Source organism: Scyliorhinus torazame, chromosome 18, assembly GCF_047496885.1.
Source record: "Scyliorhinus torazame isolate Kashiwa2021f chromosome 18, sScyTor2.1, whole genome shotgun sequence".
Classification (NCBI taxonomy): domain Eukaryota; kingdom Metazoa; phylum Chordata; class Chondrichthyes; order Carcharhiniformes; family Scyliorhinidae; genus Scyliorhinus; species Scyliorhinus torazame.
Window position 1 is genome coordinate 1,634,671 of NC_092724.1, and position 22,264 is coordinate 1,656,934.

The window sequence follows — 22,264 nt, forward strand, 5'->3', positions numbered from 1 at the left end:
GGTACCGGAGACTTCGGCAACCGGCGGGGGCGGGATTCACGGCAGCCCCCGGCGATTCTCCAACCCGGCGGGGGGTCGGAGAATGACGCCCCAGTGTGCAGAATGACACAGACCTCCACCTGGAGGGCACCAGCCCTCAGCACCCAGCAGTCCGATCACCACACCAAACTACCCCTGTCCTAACTTTCAGATCAAAGCGGAATGTTGACAAAATCCTCGCGGTGACCATTTCAGTAAGCACAGATATTTCTCAAGAAATCCCACATCCTTCCAATAATCAACTGCTGTCATTGCTGGGTAAAGGGATCACCACAGTATTTACAGAACTGACTTTCCATGCAGCTGTGTCATTACAATGGTGAGCTCTGTTTCAAAAAATTCAGACTGTGATCTATTTCAGAAGTTCCTGGACTCTGAAAATGTGAAAATTCAAACCCACACTTTAATACACATGTACAATGTCGTCCAAACTAACTTTACTCCTGTGCAATTGGACACCGAGTTTCAATTTCCCACCATTTGTTACTAATTAATTTCCCCAAAGTCCTTGAAAAGTAGCTGTTAACTTGTGGCCAATACTGTTTGAGAAAATAAAACATTTCTGCTAATGTACACGACTCATATTGTATTATTGTACAGTGATATAATCACACCAGTTACACCTCTTGTTGTAAATTTGGAACCAGGTGTGAATCTGCTACGATGTACGTCCTTCCCTCGGCAGTTTATTGCATCGACACAGAGGGCAGGATTGCCCGTTCTCCCAGCCGTGTGTTTCTGGGCGGCACGCTATTTGCTGATGCCGGGATTCTATACTCCCATGGCTTGTCAATGAGATTTTCCATTGGAGTCACCCCTACGGAGCCGTGAAACCCCCGGGCAGGGATGCGCTGCCGAGGCGAAAAATGAATGGGAAAGGTCAGAGAATTCCAGGCAGAGTTCTCTGTGTAACCCGCGTGAAAAAAAAAAGCAGCAACTAGAATTTACAGCCCAGGGGTGAAATTCTCCATAATCGGTGCGATGTCCGCCGACCGGCGCCAAAAACGGCGCAAATCTGTCCGGCATCGCGCCGCCCCAAAGGTGCGGAATCCTCCGCCCCTTGAGCGGCCGAGCCCTAACCTTGAGGGGTTAGGCCCGCGCCGGACTCATTTCCGCCCCGCCAGCTGGCGCGGAAATGACATCTCTGGGCGGCGCATGTGCGGGAGCGTCGGGGGCCGCTCACAGCATCCCCGCGCATGCGCAGTGGATGGAGTCTCTTCCACCTCCGCCATGGTGGAGACCGTTGCAGAGGCGGAAGGGAAAGAGTGCCCCCACGGCACAGGCCTGCCCGCGGATCGGTGGGCCCCAATCGCGGGCCAGGCCACCGTGGGGGCACGCCCCGGGGCCAGATCGCCCCGCGCCCCCCCCAGGACCCCGGAGCCCACCCGCGCCGCCTTGTCTCGCTGGGACGGTAGGTGGTTTAATCCACGCCAGCGGGCAGGCATTCTAGCAGCGGGACTTCGGCCCATCCGGGCCGGAAAATCGCTGGGGGGGGGGCCGCCAACCGGCGCGGTGCGCTTCCCGCCCCTGCCAAATATCCGGTGCTGGATAATTCACGTCAGCCCCCAGTGATTCTCCGACCCGGTGGGTGGTCGGAGAATCTCGCCCCTGATTTTAACAGCATCAGGGGTGAAATCTCCGGAAACGGCGCGATGTCCGCCGACTGGCGCCCAAAACGGCGTAAATCAGACGGGCATCGCGCCGCCCAAAGGTGCGGAATGCTCCGCATCTTTGGGGGCCGAGCCCCAACCTTGAGGGGCTAGGCCGGCGCCGGACGAATTTCTGCCCCGCCAGCTTGCGGGAAAGGCCTTTGTTGCTTCCAGCTGGCGGGACTTCGGCCCATCCGGGCTGGAGATTCGCGCGGGGGGGGCCCGCTAACCGGCGCGGCGCGATTCCCGCCCCCAGCGAATCTCCGGTGCCGGAGAATTCGGCAACCGGCGGGGGCGGGATTCAAGCCAGCCCCCGGCGATTCTTCGACCCGGCGGGGGGGTCGGAGAATCTCGCCCCAGGCCTTTTTGAAAATAAATTTTGAGTACCAAATTCATTTTTTCCAATTAAGGGGCAATTTTGATTGTTCAATCCACCTACTTTGCCCATCTTTGGGTTGAGGGGGCGAAACCCACGCAAACACGGGGTCAGGCCTGACGAAAACTGTGGGCGCAATTCTCCCAACGGGAGTCTACGTGCCGACGCCGGAGTGAAAACCGGAGTGTTTCACTCCGGCGTCGGAGGCCGCTCCCAGCCCCCTATTCTCCCACCCTGGGGGGCTAGGAGCGGCATCGCGTCATTTACGCACGCCGGGCCTTGGCGCCGTGTAAATGACGTGGCCGGCGCCGCGCAAATGACATCACCGGCGCATGCGCGGTTGCCGTCCTCCCCAAGGCCGCCCCGCAAGAAGATGTCCGATGTATCTTGCGGGGTGGCGGAGGAAAGGAGGTCCTCCATCAGAGAGGGCAGCCCGCTGATCGGTGGGCACCGATTGCGGGCCAGACATCATTTGATGCCCCTCCGGTGCAGGAACCCCCCCCCCCCCAGCGTTCCCGCGCTGTTCCGCCGACAGCGACCAGGTGTGGACGGACCCGGCGGGAACCCGTCGTATTGGGTAGGCCGCTCGGCCCATCCATTCTCCCGGCGGCCAGCCGTGATTCTCGCCACGCCGGTTTGGCGGGGGAGGGGGGAGAATCGCGTGCGGGCATCGGGACGGCGTGGGGGGACATGCGTGGTGCCCCGGCGATTCTCCCACCCGGCAGAATTCCGCCCTGTGTGTGGACTGTTGAAATAGGGAGAAGCACTTACCTGTGTCCCTTTTGAGCGACACATCCTTTCCCCCCCTCACTCCCCCCCAACAATTTAACTCCAGGGTTTTGGGAGGAATAATGTGCGTGCCGAGGCGGGCGTGCCGAGGTGTGTGTGCCGAGGCGAGTGTGCCGAGGTGTGTGTGCCGAGGCGGGCGTGCCGAGGTGTGCGTGCCGAGGTGTGTGTGCCGAGGTGTGTGTGCCGAGGTGTACATGCCGAGGTGTGTGTGCCGAGGTGTGCGTGCCGAGGTGTGTGTGCAGAGGCGGGCGTGCCGAGGTGTGTGTGCCGAGGTGTGTGTGCCGAGGTGTGCGTGCCGAGGTGTGCGTGCCGAGGCGAGTGTGCCGAGGCGAGTGTGCCGAGGTGTGTGTGCCGAGGTGTGTGTGCCGGGGTGTGTGTGCCGAGGCGTGTGTGCTGAGGCGGGCGTGCCGAGGTGTGTGTGCCGAGGTGTGCATGCCGAGGTGTGCGTGCCGAGGCGAGTGTGCCGAGGCGAGTGTGCCGAGCTGTGTGTGCCGGGGTGTGTGTGCCGAGGCGTGTGTGCTGAGGCGGGCATGCCGAGGTGTGTGTGCGGAGGTGTGTGTGCCGAGGTGGGGGTGCCGAGGTGGGGGTGCCGAGGTGGGTGTGCCGAGACGAGTGTGCCGAGGCGTGTGTGCCGAGGTGTGTGTGCCGGGGTGTGTGTGTCGAGGCGTGTGTGCCGAGGTATGTGTGTCGAGGTATGTGTGCCGAGGTATGTGTGCCGAGGTGTGTGTGCCGAGGTGTGTTTGCCGAGGTGTGTGTGCCGATGTGTGTGTGCCGAGGTGTGCGTGCCGAGGTGTGCGTGCCGAGGTGTGTGTGCCGAGGTGTGTGTGCTGAGGTGTGTGTGCCGAGGTGTGCATGCCAAGGTGTGTGTGCCGAGGTGTGCGTGCCGAGGTGTGTGTGCTGAGGTGTGTGTGCCGAGGTGTGCATGCCAAGGTGTGTGTGCCGAGGTGTGCGTGCCAAGGTGTGTGTGCAGAGGCGGGCGTGCCGAGGTGTGTGTGCCGAGGTGTGTGTGCCGAGGTGTGCGTGCCGAGGTGTGCGTGCCGAGGTGTGCGTGCCGAGGTGTGCGTGCCGAGGCGAGTGTGCCGAGGCGAGTGTGCCGAGGTGTGTGTGCCGGGGTGTGTGTGCCGAGGCGTGTGTGCTGAGGCGGGCGTGCCGAGGTGTGTGTGCGGAGGTGTGTGTGCCGAGGTGGGGGTGCCGAGGTGGGTGTGCCGAGGTGGGTGTGCCGAGACGAGTGTGCCGAGGCGTGTGTGCCGAGGTGTGTGTGCCAGGGTGTGTGTGCCGAGGCATGTGTGCCGAGGTATGTGTGTCGAGGTATGTGTGCCGAGGTATGTGTGCCGAGGTGTGTGTGCCGAGGTGTGATTGCCGAGGTGTGTGTGCCGAGGTGTGTTTGCCGAGGTGTGTGTGCCGAGGTGTGTGTGCCGAGGTGTGTTTGCCGAGGTGTGTGTGCCGAGGTGTGTGTGCCGAGATGTGTGTGCCGAGGTGTGTGTGCCGAGGTGTGTGTGCCGAGATGTGTGTGCCGAGGTGTGTGTGCCGAGGCGGGCGTGCCGAGGTGTGTGTGCCGTGGTGTGTGTGCCGAGGTGTGTGTGCCGAGGTGTGTGTGCCGAGGTGTGTGTGCCGAGGTGTGTTTACCGAGGTATGTGTGCCGAAGCGGGCGTGCCGAGGTGTGTGTGCCGAGGTGTGTGTGCCGAGGTGTGTGTGCCGATGTATGTGTGCCGAGGTGTGTGTGCCGAGATGTGTTTGTTGAGGTGTGTGTGCCGAGGTGTGTGTGCCGGGATTTGTGTGCCGGGGTATGTGTGCCGAGGTGTGTGTGCCGGGTTTTGTGTGCCGTGGTATGTGTGCCGAGGTGTGTGTGCCGAGGCGGGCGTGCCGAGGTGTGCGTGCCGAGGTATGTGTGCCGAGGTATGTGTGCCGAGGTGTGTGTGCCAAGGTGGGCGTGCCGGGGTGTGTGTGTCGAGGTATGTGTGCCAAGTTATGTGTGCCGAGGCGGGCGTGCCGAGGTGTGTGTGCCGAGGTGTGTGTGCCGAGGTGTGTGTGCCGAGTTGTGTGTGTGCCGAGGTGTGTGTGTGCCGAGGTGTGTGTGCCGAGGTGTGTGTGCCGAGGTGTGTGTGCCGAGGCGGGCGTGCCGAGGCGGGTGTGCCGAGGTGGGTGTGCCGAGGCGGGCGTGCCGAGGCGGGTGTGCCGAGGCGGGCGTGCCGGGGTATGTGTGCCGAGGTGTGTGTGCCAAGGTATGTGTGCCGAGGTGGGCGTGCCGAGGCGGGTGTGCTGAGGCGGGCGTGCCGGGGTATGTGTGCCGCGGTGTGCGTTCCGAGGTGTGTGTGCCGAGGCGGGCTTGCCGAGGCGTGTGTGCCGAGGTGTGTGTGCCGAGGCGGGCGTGCCGGGGTATGTGTGCCGAGGTGTGCGTTCCGAGGTGTGTGTGCCGAGGCGGGCATGCCGAGGTGTGTGTGCCGAGGTGTGTGTGCCAAGGTGTGTGTGCCGATGTGTGTGTGCCGAGGTGTGTGTGCCGAGGTGTGTGTGCCGAGGTGTGTGTGCCGATGTGTGTGTGCCGAGTTGTGCGTGCCGAGGTGTGTGTGCCGAGGTATGTGTGCCGATGTGTGTGTGCCGAGGTGTGTGTGCCAAGGTGTGTGTGCCGAGGTGTGTGTGCCGAGGTGTGTGTGCCGAGGTATGTGTGCCGATGTGTGTGTGCCGAGGTGTGCGTGCCGAGGTGTGTGTGCCGAGGTGTGTGTGCCGAGGTGTGTGTGCCGAGGTGTGTGTGCCGAGTCGAGTGTGCCGAGGCGTGTGTGCCGAGGTGTGTGTGCCGAGGTGTGTGTGCCGAGGTGTGTGTGCCGAGGCGAGTGTGCCGAGGCGAGTGTGCCGAGGTGTGCGCGCCGAGGTGTGTGCGCCAAGGTGTGCGTGCCGAGGTGTGTGCGTGCCGAGGTGTGTGTGCCGAGGTGTGTGTGCCGAGGTGTGTGTGCCGAGGTGTGTGTGCCAAGGTGTGTGTGCCGAGGTATGTGTGCGGAGGTATGTGTGCCGAGATGTGTGTGCCGAGATGTGTGTGCCGAGGTGTGTGTGCCGAGGTGTGTGTGCCGAGGTGTGTGTGCCGAGGTGTGTGTGCCGAGGTGTGTGTGCCAAGGTATGTGTGCGGAGGTATGTGTGCCGAGATGTGTGTGCCGCGGTGTGTGCGCCGAGGCGGGTGTGCCGAGGCGGGTGTGCCGAGGCGGGCGTGCCGAGGTGTGTGTGCCGAGGTATGTGTGCCGAGGTGTGTATGCCGAGGTTTGTGTGACGCGGTGTGTGCGCCGAGGCGGGTGTGCCGAGGCGGGTGTGCCGAGGCGGGCGTGCCGAGGTGTGTGTGCCGAGGTATGTGTGCCGAGGTGTGTGCCGAGGTGTGTGTGCCGAGGTGTGTGTGCCGAGGTGTGTGTGCCGAGGTGTGTGTGCCAAGGTGGGCGTGCCGGGGTGTGTGTGTCGAGGTATGTGTGCCAAGTTATGTGTGCCGAGGCGGGCGTGCCGAGGTGTGTGTGCCGTGGTGTGTGTGCCGAGGTGTGTGTGCCGAGGTGTGTGTGCCGAGGTGTGTGTGCCGAGGTGTGTTTACCGAGGTATGTGTGCCGAAGCGGGCGTGCCGAGGTGTGTGTGCCGAGGTGTGTGTGCCGAGGTGTGTGTGCCGATGTATGTGTGCCGAGGTGTGTGTGCCGAGATGTGTTTGTTGAGGTGTGTGTGCCGAGGTGTGTGTGCCGGGATTTGTGTGCCGGGGTATGTGTGCCGAGGTGTGTGTGCCGGGTTTTGTGTGCCGTGGTATGTGTGCCGAGGTGTGTGTGCCGAGGCGGGCGTGCCGAGGTGTGCGTGCCGAGGTATGTGTGCCGAGGTATGTGTGCCGAGGTGTGTGTGCCAAGGTGGGCGTGCCGGGGTGTGTGTGTCGAGGTATGTGTGCCAAGTTATGTGTGCCGAGGCGGGCGTGCCGAGGTGTGTGTGCCGAGGTGTGTGTGCCGAGGTGTGTGTGCCGAGTTGTGTGTGTGCCGAGGTGTGTGTGTGCCGAGGTGTGTGTGCCGAGGTGTGTGTGCCGAGGTGTGTGTGCCGAGGCGGGCGTGCCGAGGCGGGTGTGCCGAGGTGGGTGTGCCGAGGCGGGCGTGCCGAGGCGGGTGTGCCGAGGCGGGCGTGCCGGGGTATGTGTGCCGAGGTGTGTGTGCCAAGGTATGTGTGCCGAGGTGGGCGTGCCGAGGCGGGTGTGCTGAGGCGGGCGTGCCGGGGTATGTGTGCCGCGGTGTGCGTTCCGAGGTGTGTGTGCCGAGGCGGGCTTGCCGAGGCGTGTGTGCCGAGGTGTGTGTGCCGAGGCGGGCGTGCCGGGGTATGTGTGCCGAGGTGTGCGTTCCGAGGTGTGTGTGCCGAGGCGGGCATGCCGAGGTGTGTGTGCCGAGGTGTGTGTGCCAAGGTGTGTGTGCCGATGTGTGTGTGCCGAGGTGTGTGTGCCGAGGTGTGTGTGCCGAGGTGTGTGTGCCGATGTGTGTGTGCCGAGTTGTGCGTGCCGAGGTGTGTGTGCCGAGGTATGTGTGCCGATGTGTGTGTGCCAAGGTGTGTGTGCCGAGGTGTGTGTGCCGAGGTGTGTGTGCCGAGGTATGTGTGCCGATGTGTGTGTGCCGAGGTGTGCGTGCCGAGGTGTGTGTGCCGAGGTGTGTGTGCCGAGGTGTGTGTGCCGAGGTGTGTGTGCCGAGGTGTGTGTGCCGAGTCGAGTGTGCCGAGGCGTGTGTGCCGAGGCGTGTGTGCCGAGGTGTGTGTGCCGAGGTGTGTGTGCCGAGGCGAGTGTGCCGAGGCGAGTGTGCCGAGGTGTGCGCGCCGAGGTGTGTGCGCCAAGGTGTGCGTGCCGAGGTGTGTGCGTGCCGAGGTGTGTGTGCCGAGGTGTGTGTGCCGAGGTGTGTGTGCCGAGGTGTGTGTGCCAAGGTGTGTGTGCCGAGGTATGTGTGCGGAGGTATGTGTGCCGAGATGTGTGTGCCGAGATGTGTGTGCCGAGGTGTGTGTGCCGAGGTGTGTGTGCCGAGGTGTGTGTGCCGAGGTGTGTGTGCCGAGGTGTGTGTGCCAAGGTATGTGTGCGGAGGTATGTGTGCCGAGATGTGTGTGCCGCGGTGTGTGCGCCGAGGCGGGTGTGCCGAGGCGGGTGTGCCGAGGCGGGCGTGCCGAGGTGTGTGTGCCGAGGTATGTGTGCCGAGGTGTGTATGCCGAGGTTTGTGTGACGCGGTGTGTGCGCCGAGGCGGGTGTGCCGAGGCGGGTGTGCCGAGGCGGGCGTGCCGAGGTGTGTGTGCCGAGGTATGTGTGCCGAGGTGTGTGCCGAGGTGTGTGTGCCGAGGTGTGTGTGCCGAGGTGTGTGTGCCGAGGTGTGTGTGCCAAGGTGGGCGTGCCGGGGTGTGTGTGTCGAGGTATGTGTGCCAAGTTATGTGTGCCGAGGCGGGCGTGCCGAGGTGTGTGTGCCGAGGTGTGTGTGCCGAGGTGTGTGTGTGCCGAGGTGTGTGTGCCGAGGTGTGTGTGCCGAGGTGTGTGTGCCGAGGCGGGCGTGCCGAGGCGGGTGTGCCGAGGTGGGTGTGCCGAGGCGGGCGTGCCGAGGCGGGTGTGCCGAGGCGGGCGTGCCGGGGTATGTGTGCCGAGGTGTGTGTGCCAAGGTATGTGTGCCGAGGTGGGCGTGCCGAGGCGGGTGTGCTGAGGCGGGCGTGCCGGGGTATGTGTGCCGCGGTGTGCGTTCCGAGGTGTGTGTGCCGAGGCGGGCTTGCCGAGGCGTGTGTGCCGAGGTGTGTGTGCCGAGGCGGGCGTGCCGGGGTATGTGTGCCGAGGTGTGCGTTCCGAGGTGTGTGTGCCGAGGCGGGCATGCCGAGGTGTGTGTGCCGAGGTGTGTGTGCCAAGGTGTGTGTGCCGATGTGTGTGTGCCGAGGTGTGTGTGCCGAGGTGTGTGTGCCGAGGTGTGTGTGCCGATGTGTGTGTGCCGAGTTGTGCGTGCCGAGGTGTGTGTGCCGAGGTATGTGTGCCGATGTGTGTGTGCCGAGGTGTGTGTGCCAAGGTGTGTGTGCCGAGGTGTGTGTGCCGAGGTGTGTGTGCCGAGGTGTGTGTGCCGAGGTATGTGTGCCGATGTGTGTGTGCCGAGGTGTGCGTGCCGAGGTGTGTGTGCCGAGGTGTGTGTGCCGAGGTGTGTGTGCCGAGGTGTGTGTGCCGAGGTGTGTGTGCCGAGTCGAGTGTGCCGAGGCGTGTGTGCCGAGGTGTGTGTGCCGAGGTGTGTGTGCCGAGGTGTGTGTGCCGAGGCGAGTGTGCCGAGGCGAGTGTGCCGAGGTGTGCGCGCCGAGGTGTGTGCGCCAAGGTGTGCGTGCCGAGGTGTGTGCGTGCCGAGGTGTGTGTGCCGAGGTGTGTGTGCCGAGGTGTGTGTGCCGAGGTGTGTGTGCCAAGGTGTGTGTGCCGAGGTATGTGTGCGGAGGTATGTGTGCCGAGATGTGTGTGCCGAGATGTGTGTGCCGAGGTGTGTGTGCCGAGGTGTGTGTGCCGAGGTGTGTGTGCCGAGGTGTGTGTGCCGAGGTGTGTGTGCCAAGGTATGTGTGCGGAGGTATGTGTGCCGAGATGTGTGTGCCGCGGTGTGTGCGCCGAGGCGGGTGTGCCGAGGCGGGTGTGCCGAGGCGGGCGTGCCGAGGTGTTTGTGCCGAGGTATGTGTGCCGAGGTGTGTATGCCGAGGTTTGTGTGACGCGGTGTGTGCGCCGAGGCGGGTGTGCCGAGGCGGGTGTGCCGAGGCGGGCGTGCCGAGGTGTGTGTGCCGAGGTATGTGTGCCGAGGTGTGTGCCGAGGTGTGTGTGCCGAGGTGTGTGTGCCGAGGTGTGTGTGCCGAGGTATGTGTGCGGAGGTATGTGTGCCGAGATGTGTGTGCCGAGATGTGTGTGCCGAGGTGTGTGTGCCGTGGTGTGTGTGCCGAGGTGTGTGTGCCGAGGTGTGTGTGCCGAGGCGAGTGTGCCGAGGCGAGTGTGCCGAGGTGTGCGCGCCGAGGTGTGTGCGCCAAGGTGTGCGTGCCGAGGTGTGTGCGTGCCGAGGTGTGTGTGCCGAGGCGAGTGTGCCGAGGCGAGTGTGCCGAGGTGTGCGCGCCGAGGTGTGTGCGCCAAGGTGTGCGTGCCGAGGTGTGTGCGTGCCGAGGTGTGTGTGCCGAGGTGTGTGTGCCGAGGTGTGTGTGCCGAGGTGTGTGTGCCGAGGTGTGTGTGCCAAGGTGTGTGTGCCGAGGTATGTGTGCGGAGGTATGTGTGCCGAGATGTGTGTGCCGAGATGTGTGTGCCGAGGTGTGTGTGCCAAGGTGTGTGTGCCGAGGTGTGTGTGCCGAGGTGTGTGTGCCGAGGTGTGTGTGCCAAGGTATGTGTGCGGAGGTATGTGTGCCGAGATGTGTGTGCCGCGGTGTGTGCGCCGAGGCGGGTGTGCCGAGGCGGGCGTGCCGAGGGGTGTGCCGAGGTATGTGTGCCGAGGTGTGTGTGCCGAGGTGTGTGTGCCGCGGTGTGTGCGCCGAGGCGGGTGTGCCGAGGCGGGTGTGCCGAGGCGGGCGTGCCGAGGTGTGTGTGCCGAGGTATGTGTGCCGAGGTGTGTGCCGAGGTGTGTGTGCCGAGGTGTGTGTGCCGAGGTGTGTGTGCCGAGGTATGTGTGCGGAGGTATGTGTGCCGAGATGTGTGTGCCGAGATGTGTGTGCCGAGGTGTGTGTGCCAAGGTGTGTGTGCCGAGGTGTGTGTGCCGAGGTGTGTGTGCCGAGGTGTGTTTACCGAGGTATGTGTGCCGAAGCGGGCGTGCCGAGGTGTGTGTGCCGAGGTGTGTGTGCCGAGGTGTGTGTGCCGATGTATGTGTGCCGAGGTGTGTGTGCCGAGATGTGTTTGTTGAGGTGTGTGTGCCGAGGTGTGTGTGCCGGGTTTTGTGTGCCGGGGTATGTGTGCCGAGGTGTGTGTGCCGAGGCGGGCGTGCCGAGGCGGGCGTGCCGAGGCGGCCGTGCCGGGGTATGTGTGCCGAGGTGGGTGTGCCGAGGTGGGTGTGCCGAGGTGTGTGTGCCGAGGTGTGTGTGCCGAGGCGGGCGTGCCGAGGTGTGCGTGCCGAGGTATGTGTGCCGAGGTATGTGTGCCGAGGTGTGTGTGCCGAGGTGTGTGTGCCAAGGCGGGCGTGCCGGGGTGTGTGTGTCGAGGTATGTGTGCCAAGTTATGTGTGCCGAGGTGTGTGTGCCGAGGCGAGTGTGCCGAGGCGAGTGTGCCGAGGTGTGTGTGCCGAGTTGTGTGTGTGCCGAGGTGTGTGTGTGCCGAGGTGTGTGTGCCGAGGTGTGTGTGCCGAGGTGTGTGTGCCGAGGCGGGCTGCCGAGGCGGGTGTGCCGAGGTGGGTGTGCCGAGGCGGGCGTGCCGAGGCGGGTGTGCCGAGGCGGGCGTGCCGGGGTATGTGTGCCGAGGTGTGTGTGCCAAGGTATGTGTGCCGAAGTGGGCGTGCCGAGGCGGGTGTGCCGAGGCGGGCGTGCCGGGGTATGTGTGCCGCGGTGTGCGTTCCGAGGTGTGTGTGCCGAGGCGGGCTTGCCGAGGCGTGTGTGCCGAGGTGTGCGTTCCGAGGTGTGTGTGCCGAGGCGGGCATGCCGATGTGTGTGTGCCGATGTGTGTGTGCCGAGGTGTGTGTGCCGAGGTGTGTGTGCTGAGGTGTGTGTGCCGATGTGTGTGTGCCGAGGTGTGCGTGCCGAGGTGTGTGTGCCGAGGTATGTGTGCCGATGTGTGTGTGCCGAGGTGTGTGTGCCGAGGTGTGTGTGCCGAGGTGTGTGTGCCGAGGTGTGTGTGCCGAGGTGCGTGTGCCGAGGTGTGTGTGCCGAGGTATGTGTGCCGATGTGTGTGTGCCGAGGTGTGTGTGCCGAGGTGTGTATGCCGAGGTGTGTGTGCCGAGGTGTGTGTGCCGAGTCGAGTGTGCCGAGGCGTGTGTGCCGAGGTGTGTGTGCCGAGGTGTGTGTGCCGAGGTGTGTGTGCCGAGGCGAGTGTGCCGAGGTGTGCGTGCCGAGGTGTGTGCGCCAAGGTGTGCGTGCCGAGGTGTGTGCGTGCCGAGGTGTGTGTGCCGAGGTGTGTGTGCCGAGGTGTGTGTGCCGAGGTGTGTGCGCCGAGGCGGGTGTGCCGAGGCGGGTGTGCCGAGGCGGGTGTGCCGAGGCGGGTGTGCCGAGGTGTGTGTGCCGAGGTGTGCGCGCCGAGGTGTGTGTCCCGAGGCGGGCGTGCCGAGGTGTGTGTGCCGAGGTGTGTGTGCCGAGGTGTGTGTGCCGAGGTGTGTATGCCAAGGTGTGTGTGCCAAGGTGTGTGTGTCGAGGGATGTGTCCCGAGTCGGGCGTTCCGAGGTGTGTGTGCCGAGGTGTGTGTGCGGAGGTATGTGTGCCGAGGTGTGTGTGTCGAGGTATGTGTGCGGAGGTGTGTGTGCCGAGGTGTGTGTGCCGAGGTGTGTGTGCCGAGGTGTGTGTGCCGAGGTGTGTGCGCCGAGGCGAGTGCGCCGAGGTGTGTGTGCCGAGGTGTGTGTGCCGAGGTGTGTGTGCCGAGGTGTGTGCGCCGAGGCGGGTGTGCCGAGGCGGGTGTGCCGAGGCGGGTGTGCCGAGGCGGGTGTGCCGAGGTGTGTGTGCCGAGGTGTGTGTGCCGAGGTGTGTGTGCCGAGGTGTGTGTGCCGAGGTGTGTGTGCCGAGGTGTGTGTGCCGAGGTGTGTGTGCCGAGGTGTGTGCGCCGAGGCGAGTGTGCCGAGGTGTGTGTGCCGAGGTGTGTGTGCCGAGGTGTGTGTGCCGAGGTGTGTGCGCCGAGGCGGGTGTGCCGAGGCGGGTGTGCCGAGGCGGGTGTGCCGAGGCGGGTGTGCCGAGGTGTGTGTGCCGAGGTGTGTGTGCGGAGGTGTGTGTGCCGAGGTGTGTGTGCAGAGGTGTGTGTGCCGAGGCGGGCGTGCCGAGGTGTGTGTGCCGAGGTGTGTGTGCCGAGGTGTGTGTGCCGAGGTGTGTGCGCCGAGGCGAGTGTGCCGAGGTGTGTGTGCCGAGGTGTGTGTGCCGAGGTGTGTGTGCCGAGGTGTGTGCGCCAAGGCGGGTGTGCCGAGGCGGGTGTGCCGAGGCGGGTGTGCCGAGGCGGGTGTGCCGAGGTGTGTGTGCCGAGGTGTGTGTGCGGAGGTATGTGTGCCGAGGTATGTGTGCCGAGGTGTGTGCGCCGAGGTGTGTGCGCCGAGGTGTGTGTGCCGAGGTGTGTGTGCAGAGGTGTGTGTGCCGAGGCGAGTGTGCCGAGGTGTGTGTGCCGAGGTGTGTATGCCAAGGTGTGTGTGCCAAGGTGTGTGTGTCGAGGGATGTGTCCCGAGTCGGGCGTTCCGAGGTGTGTGTGCCGAGGTGTGTGTGTCGAGGTATGTGTGCCGAGGTGTGTGTGCCGAGGTGTGTGTGTCGAGGTATGTGTGCGGAGGTGTGTGTGCCGAGGTGTGTGTGCCGAGGTGTGTGTGCTGAGGTGTGTGTGCCGATGTGTGTGTGCCGAGGTGTGTGTGCCGAGGTGTGTGTGCCGAGGTATGTGTGCCGAGGTGTGTGTGCCGAGGTGTGTGTGCCGAGGTGTGTGTGCCGAGGTGTGTGTGTGCGGAGGTGTGTGTGCCGAGGTATGTGTGCGGAGCTATGTGTGCCGAGGTGTGTGTGCCGAGGTGTGTGTGCCGAGGTGTGTGCGCCGAGGCGAGTGTGCCGAGGCATGTGTGCCGAGGTGTGCGCGCCGAGGTGTGCGCGCCGAGGTGTGTGTGCCGAGGTGTGTGTGCGGAGGTGTGTGTGCCGAGGTGTGTGCGCCGAGGCGGGTGTGCCGAGGCGGGTGTGCCGAGGCGGGTGTGCCGAGGTGTGTGTGCCGAGGTGTGTGTGCGGAGGTATGTGTGTCGAGGTGTGTGTGCCGAGGTGTGTGCGCCGAGGTGTGTGTGCCGAGGTATGTGTGCCGAGGTATGTGTGCCGAGGTGTGTGTGCCGAGGTGTGTGGGCCGAGGTGTGTGCACCGAGGTGTGTGTGCCGAGACGGGCGTGCCGAGGTGTGTGTGCCGAGTCGGGCGTGCTGAGGCGGGCGTGCCGAGGCGGGCGTGCCGAGGTGTGTGTGCCGAGGCGAGTGTGCCGAGGTGTGTGTGCCGAGGCGGGCGTGCCGAGGCGGCCGTGCCGGGGTATGTGTGCCGAGGTATGTGTGCCGAGGTGTGCGTGCCGAGGTGTGTGTGCCGAGGCGAGTGTGCCGAGGTGGGCGTGCCGAGGTGTGTGTGCCGAGGTGTGTGTGCCGTGGTGTGTGTGCCGAGGTGTGTGTGCCGAGGTGTGTGTGCCGAGGTGTGTGTGCCGAGGTGTGTGTGCCGAGGTGTGTGTGCCGAGGTGTGTGTGCCGAGGTATGTGTGCCGTGGTGTGTGTGCCGAGGTGTGTGTGCCGAGGTGTGTGTGCCGAGGTGTGTGTGCCGAGGTGTGTGTGCCGAGGTGTGTGTGCCGAGGCGGGCGTGCCGAGGTGTGTGTGCCGAGGTGTGTGTGCCGTGGTGTGTGTGCCGAGGTGTGTGTGCCGAGGTGTGTGTGCCGAGGTGTGTGTGCCGAGGTGTGTGTGCCGAGGTGTGTGTGCCGAGACGGGCGTGCCGAGGTGTGTGTGCCGAGGTGTGTGTGCCGAGGCGGGCGTGCCGAGGTGTGTGTGCCGAGGTGTGTGTGCCGAGGTGTGTGTGCCGCGGTGTGTGTGCCGAGGTGTGTGTGCCGAGACGGGCGTGCCGAGGTGTGTGTGCCGAGGTGTGTGTGCCGAAGTGTGTGTGCCGAGGTGTGAGTGCCGAGGCGGGCGTGCCGAGGTGTGTGTGCCGAAGTGTGTGTGCCGAGGTGTGTGTGCCGAGGTGTGTGTGCCGAGCTGTGTGTGCCGAGGTGTGTGTGCCGAATCCCTCTGTCCCTCTATACCCCCATTCCCCACCTGGATGTCCACTCCCTCTATGCCTCCACTCCCCACCAGGATGTCCAATCCCTCTCCCTCCATTCCCCACCGGGATGTCCAATCCCTCTCCCTCAAATCCCCACCAGGATGTCCAATCCCTCTATATCTCCATTCCCCACCAGGATGTCCAATCCCTCTATACCTGCTTTCCTCACCAGGATGTCCAATCCCTCTATTCCCCCATTCCCCACCAGGATGTCCAATCCCTCTCCCTCCATTCCCCACCAGGATGTCCAATCCCTCTCCCTCCACTTCCCACCAGGATGTCCAATCCCTCTCTCTGCATTCCCCACCAGGATGTCCAATCCCTCTCTCTGCATTCCCCACCAGGATGTCCAATCCCTCTCCCTCCATTCCCCACCAGGATGTCCAATCCCTCTCCCTCCATTCCCCACCAGGATGTCCAATCCCTCTATCCCTCCATTCCCCACCAGGATGTCCAATCCCTCTATACCTCCATTCCCCACCAGGATGTTCTGAAATCTCTCCGCTTCTTCCTCGAACAGAGGCCTGAACAATCCCCATGCACCACCACTCTCCTCCATTTGGATGAACTTGTCCTCTCACTCAACAATTTCTCCTTTAACATGTCTCATTTCCTCCAAACCAAAGGTGTGGCTATGGGGACCCGCATGGCTCCCAGTTTTGCCTGTCTCTCTGTGGGGTATGTGGAACAGTCCTTGCTCCAGCCCTTCTCCCACCATTCCTCCATTGGTACATTGATGACTGTTTTGGTGCCACTTCGTATTGTTCCCGTCTGGAACTGGAAAAACTTCACCAATTTCACTTCCAATTCCCACCCCTCTATCACCTTCACATGGTCCACCTCCACCACTTCCCTTCCGTATCTTGACCTCTCTCTCCATTTCTGGGGATAGACTGTCCACTAATATCCATTACAAACCCACCGACTCCCACAGCTACCTCGACTACAGCTCTTCACGCCCCACATCCTGTAAGGACTCCATTCGCCCGGCACTCACAAGAGCCGAGAAACACCCTGCTATTTAATGCACCCCCGGTTAGAAAGGGGACGTCAGCGGGGAATGCGTGGCACATAATCTAAATCCAAAGAGTTCTACATAGAACATAGAACATAGAACGATACAGCGCAGTACAGGCCCTTCGGCCCACGATGTTGCACTGAAACAAAAGCCATCTAACCTACACTATGCCATTATCATCCATATGTTTATCCAATAAACTTTTAAATGCCCTCAATGTTGGCGAGTTCACTACTGTTGCAGGTAGGGCATTCCATGGCCTCACTACTCTTTGCGTAAAGAACCTACCTCTGACCTCTGTCCTATATCTATTACCCCTCAGTTTAAAGCTATGTCCCCTCATGCCAACCATTTCCATCCGCGGGAGAAGGCTCTCACTGTCCACCCTATCTAACCCCCTGATCATTTTGTATGCCTCTATTAAGTCTCCTCTTAACCTTCTTCTCTCCAACGAAAGCAACCTCAGGTCCATCAGCCTTTCCTCATAAGATTTTCCCTCCATACCAGGCAACATCCTGGTAAATCTCCTCTGCACCCGCTCCAAAGACTTCACGTCCTTCCTATAATGTGGTGACCAGAACTGTACGCAATACTCCAAATGCGGCCGTACCAGAGTTCTGTACAGCTGCAACATGACCTCCCGACTCCGGAACTCAATCCCTCTACCAATAAAGGCCAACACTCCATAGGCCTTCTTCACAACCCTATCAACCTGGGTGGCAACTTTCAGGGATCTATGTACATGGACACCTAGATCCCTCTGCTCATCCACACTTCCAAGAACTTTACCATTAGCCAAATATTCCGCATTCCTGTTATTCCTTCCAAAGTGAATCACCTCACACTTCTCTACATTAAACTCCATTTGCCACCTCTCAGCCCAGCTCTGCAGCTTATCTATATCCCTCTGTAACCTGCTACTTCCTTCCACACTGTCGACAACACCACCGACTTTAGTATCGTCTGCAAATTTACTCACCCACCCTTCTGTGCCCTCCTCTAGGTCATTGATAAAAATTACAAACAGCAACGGCCCCAGAACAGATCCTTGTGGTACGCCACTTGTAACTGAACTCCATTCTGAACAGTTCCCATCAACCACCACCCTCTGGGGCCGTGCTTCTTTCAGCTAGCCAATTTCTGATCCACATCTCTAAATCACCCTCAATCCCCAGCCTCCGTATTTTCTGCAATAGCCTACCGTGGGGAACCTTATCAAACGCTTTACTGAAATCCATATACACCACATCAACTGCTCTACCCTCGTCTACCTGTTCAGTCACCTTCTCAAAGAACTCGATAAGGTTTGTGAGGCATGACCTACTCTTCACAAAGCCATGCTGACTATCCCTGATCATATTCTATGACCAACAGTTCTGGTCAGGTTGCCAAGATTCAAAGTTTAGTGAACCCCACCAACCTGCACCCCCCTGGTCTTTACGTTCTACCCATATGGCTTCTAAGATGTCGTACCTCCTTGTTGATATAATTGATTCCTGATCAAAATTGGTGATCAGGAATCCTCCCCCTCCTCATTTACATCCTTCCCTGTCTCGCCTGAAGATCCTATATTCTGGAATATTGAGCTGCCAATCCTGCCCCTCTCTCAACCATGTCTCAGTGACAGCAATGACACATGCCCCACATTTTAATTTGTGCCCCAACTCATCTGCCTTGTATGTCAGACTCCTTACATTAAAATAAATACCATCCAATCTTGCCAAACTCCCTTGTGACTTAACTGAATGATAACGCCTATGCCTTTCTGCCTCACTTGCTCTCTCTTCTAATTTTGCACTGGCAATTTTGCACTAGCACTAGCAAACCTCCCTTCAAGAACACATTTGGTCCCACTCCTGGACAGCACCGTATATGGTACGAGGCAAGGAGACGATGGAAGGGAATAGAGGCAAGAAATAAATTAAGAAACATTGTTGCTGCGTTCATTTTAGGAACTCTGTCATGAAAATTTAAACTGGAAACAAACACACACACATACACTCACATGCAAGGACACAAACACACGCACACACACACACAGACACACATACAGACACATACACATGCACGCACACAGACACGCACAAACACAAACACGCACACACAGACACGCACACACAGAAACACACACAAACACACGCACATGCACACAGACACGCGCGCACACAGAGACAAACACACACAGAAACACACACAAACACACGCACATGCACACAGACACGCACGCACACACAGACAAACACACACACAAACACACATGCATGCACACAGTCAAATACACAGACCAACATATGCACAAACACACAGACAAACATACGCACAAACACACACACAGACACACATACACACGTGCACATACAAACACATACAAACACATGCATGCACACAGACAAACACACACACAGGCAATCACACAAACACACACACAGGCAATCACACATGCATACAGACACATAGACAACCACACACAGACAAACACATATGCGTACAGACACACAAACACACACACGTAAATGCCAAATCTGTGTACCTATGAGAATATTTGTTGGGCCAGTTGACCTAACATATGTTCATCAATCAGGCTTAAATGGAGCTTTGCTTCCTTTAGAAATACAATCTGTTCAGTCATGAAAATAAATATTTTTGGCAGGTCCTTTTCAAAGCTTCAGCCCAACAGTTATCTTAACTCTTATCCCTGGAACAAGTTGGAAGCATATTTTACTCTTTACACAGGATATTTATGGCAACAGCAATATACTCTGAACAGAGGCACAGAATGAAGAATATGTCATTGTGCCGGAATAAACAAATAATGCAGGAGTATGTGTGCCTGGCACATATGGATTTAAGAGCAAGGATAAGCCCAGAATATATCATTCTGCTGAACCAGTATTTTTCCTTTGTGAAGCTTAATTTTATCTGTTTTTTTATGGGATTGTTTTTTTCACTGTTTAATAAAAGCAGTTTATTTATTAAGTGACTTGTGTTTATATGGTGCTCTGTCACATCTAACACAACACTCTCTGAAGTGTTTCACACGCAATGCATTTTGATACCATCTCGATCGCCATGGAGATGGATTCAGCCAGAAGAGTGGTGTTGTATGGCCTCGTAAACACGTAACGTGATAATACTGCAACATAATTTTTACCCTCATGTGAAGAATATTGTGGCTGACTTGAAGATCCAAATGGGAAGTGGCAGATCGATTGCAATGAGTATGAACAATAGAATAAATAATTCCCATTTTACAATGGAGGTAAATTATACCGATTCACTGAGAAATGTATATTCAGTGAAAAAGGCAAGACGCTGAAAAGAAACAAGATGAGGATATGAATGAAACTTATAAAGAATTTTTTTTTTCATTTTTTAAAATTTAGAGTACCCAATTATTTCTTTTCCAATTAAGGGGCAATTTAGTGTGGCCAATCCACCTAACCTGCACATCTTTGGGTTGTGGGGGTGAAACCCACACAGACACGAGGAGAATGTGCAAACTGCACACAGACAGTGACCCAGTGCCGGGATTCGAACCTGGGTCCTCAGCGCCTTAGGCAGCAGTGCTAACCACTGCGCCACATGCCGCCCCGAAACTTTGAAAGAATATGAAAAAAGATCAATTATCCGGCTTATTTTTAATGGTCTGTTCAATATTGTCAATTAATGGTACTTAACAGCAAGTGCAACAAATTCCCTAATGCCACGACCTGAAGTCGGAATTACAATTTGAAGGTATAGAGGGTCCTTTATAGCTGAAAGCAATGGCTTCGTAGAAGAGTCACCACTCTCCACACCAACTAACCCCAGGGCTATGTGATTTGGCTAAAAAGGGGCTATATGTCCATAACAGAGCAACCCTGTGTGCATCCCTCTGGGTGTCCAGGGGAATAGCCACTGACCTGTACTGCATCCTAAACATAAAACATACTGTGCAGAAGGACATAACCTTTTTGGTCACTAAGGGCACTTTATCATGGCCAATTCACGTAACCTGCACATCTTTGGACTGTGGGAGGAAACCGGACCACCCAGAGGATACCCACGCAGACACAGGGAGAACGTGCAAACTCCGCACAGACAGTGACCCAGCAGGGAATCGAACCTGGGACCCTGGCGCTGTGAAGCCACAGTGCTATCCACTTGTGCTACCGTGTTGCCCTTAGGCATAGTCTTCAGTCAGGACTGGCCTCCCTATGGCAGTCAGTAATACATCACTGGCCCTAACAAGGAGCACCATGGGTGAGTGCAGCTATTCCATCCATTGTCATCACAAAACAGGTCACAAACTCTGACCAAGAGCCTCCAGACTCGAAACGTCAGCTCTGTACTCTCCCCACAGATCAGACCCACTGAGATTTTCCAGCATTTCCTGTTTTTGTGACAAGTGCCCTATTTTGACCACATCCAACAGCACTGCAGCTTTGACAGGGACCAATGTGTGTAATAACAAAGGTAGCAGTGCTTGGACAAAACATGCAGTTGCTTTGGGAACAGGAAACCATTGATAATACCCATGTGACTAGATAAACAATGTAGCAATGTCTTGGAGTATATAGCGCAAAAAAGCTTTTCATTCCTTTATAATGCAAATAGTATATGACCATTAACTTCAAATTGTATAAATCAATGCTTGAAAATATCTTCATTTGTATATCCAGAGCCATTTACACATTGAAACAAGTTCTTCTAAAGAGAGATGAGTCCTTTTGCTGCTGGGAGGTAGGACAATATCTTGTACCACATGGCTGAACAATGTCACTTCACAACCAGTGTACCAGGTACGAGATTCACTCTGATAAGAACAGGGAATTGATCAAGCCATGTTTCAGCCAACCTGACAGCTACGACATGTATGACCTAAATAACTGATTATAAATAGGAATGCCCAAAACTATCCATGGTTCACATGTCCTGAGCCAATACAGAATATGGCCAAAGTAGCGATGGTGTGCTATGAGTTTATGAGGGAGACGAAGGTGAGGAGAAGCCACATTCATTTGAAGAAGCAGATTTGCTACGACGCCATTGTTCTGATGAAAGGTCATCGACCTGCAGTGTTAATTCTTCTTGTATAGAACACCTCAGCTGTGTGCCCCAATTTGAATGTAGACAGTGAATATTACATCATCATAATTGTAATATCAGAATGCAACTTGATCTATGTAGACAACTTAAATGCCATTGCATTTTTTGTAACGCCCATTGAGAAAGGTCGAACGTTCCTTTGACTGTGCTGAAGCACCTCGGAGTACAACATGATGTATGTAGAGAACCTGAATTTTATTGCACTTTGTGTGATGGCCATTCTAAAATGTTTGTAATGTTCTTCCAGATATTTTATATATATTTTTGTAACAAAAAAAAGTATTAACTCTTTATGTAGAGACATGGGTTCGATTCCCGGCTTGGGTCACTGTCTATGCGGAGTCTGCATGGGTTTCCTCCGGGTGCTCCGGTTTCCTCCCACAAATCCCGAAAGACGTACTGTTAGGTGAATTGGACATTCTGAATTCTCCCTCACTGTACCCGAACAGGCGTCGGAATGTGGCGACTAGGGGGTTTTCACAGTAACTTCATTGCAGTGTTAATGTAAGCCTGCTTGTGACAATAAAGATTATTATTATAGAATTACCTCGATTGCAAAGCAGCAAAACAGGTCGGACTCTACCTGCCAGTGTTTATGCTTCACACACCTCTCTTCATATCACCTTATTAGCAAAATGCTCTATTCCTTATTCCCTCACCTGTTTATCGAGATTTTCTTTAATTACATCTTTGCTGTTCCTTGTAGCAAGTTTCACATTGCAACAATTCTGGGTGAAGTTGTTTCTCCTGAATTTCCTATTTATTGGTGACAATAGCTTATTTATGGCCCCTGCTATACAGCACAAGTGGAAATGTGTCTGACCATATCAAACTCTTTCATAACTTTGAAGACTTCTATCAGATCATCCCGCCCGTCTGTTCAATCAATCCTGCTTGGTACAATCTCTCAATTCACAAACCTTAATCTCCAAGTCCTCTAATTAAGAATTCATTTAAGTTGGGTGGCACGGTGGCGCAGTGGTTAGCACTGCTGCCTCACGGCGCCGAGGTCCCAGGTTCGATCCCAGCTCTGGGTCACTGTCCGTGTGGAGTTTGCACATTCTCCCCATGTCTGCGTGGGTTTCACCCCCACAACCCAAAGATGTGCAGGGTAGGTGGATTGGCCACGCTAAATTGGCCCTTAATTGGAAAAAAAATAATTTTTTAATTTAAAAAAAGAACTAATTTAAGGAATATTAATTTAAAAAAATGAATGTGATCATTAGTTGCACAGTTTCCTCACCTCCAGTGAAAGTTCCCGATTGGGGGAAACTTTGCCAAGTACCAAGCATCCATGAAAATCTTTATTTTGCACCTTCTTCAGTGCCTTTATATCCTTATAAATTATAAAAAGACATTTATATAGAACCTTGAACAACCACCAGACTTCCCAAAGTACATTACAGCCAATTAACTGCTTTTGAAGTGTAGTCACTGTCGT

The 22,264-nt window shown here is 57.8% G+C and overlaps 1 long non-coding RNA gene across 3 annotated transcripts in view; it reads left to right on the forward strand.

Annotated features, from left to right (window-relative positions):
- The window catches only part of LOC140394888 (uncharacterized), a 55,881-nt gene extending 34,038 nt beyond the window's left edge, over positions 1-21,843 (forward strand). For all 3 annotated transcript variants that reach the window (XR_011936065.1, XR_011936064.1, XR_011936063.1), the window contains one exon: positions 20,397-21,843. This is a non-coding gene — a long non-coding RNA (uncharacterized lncRNA). The remainder of the gene's footprint in view (positions 1-20,396) is intronic.
- Positions 21,844-22,264: the final 421 nt, after the last annotated feature.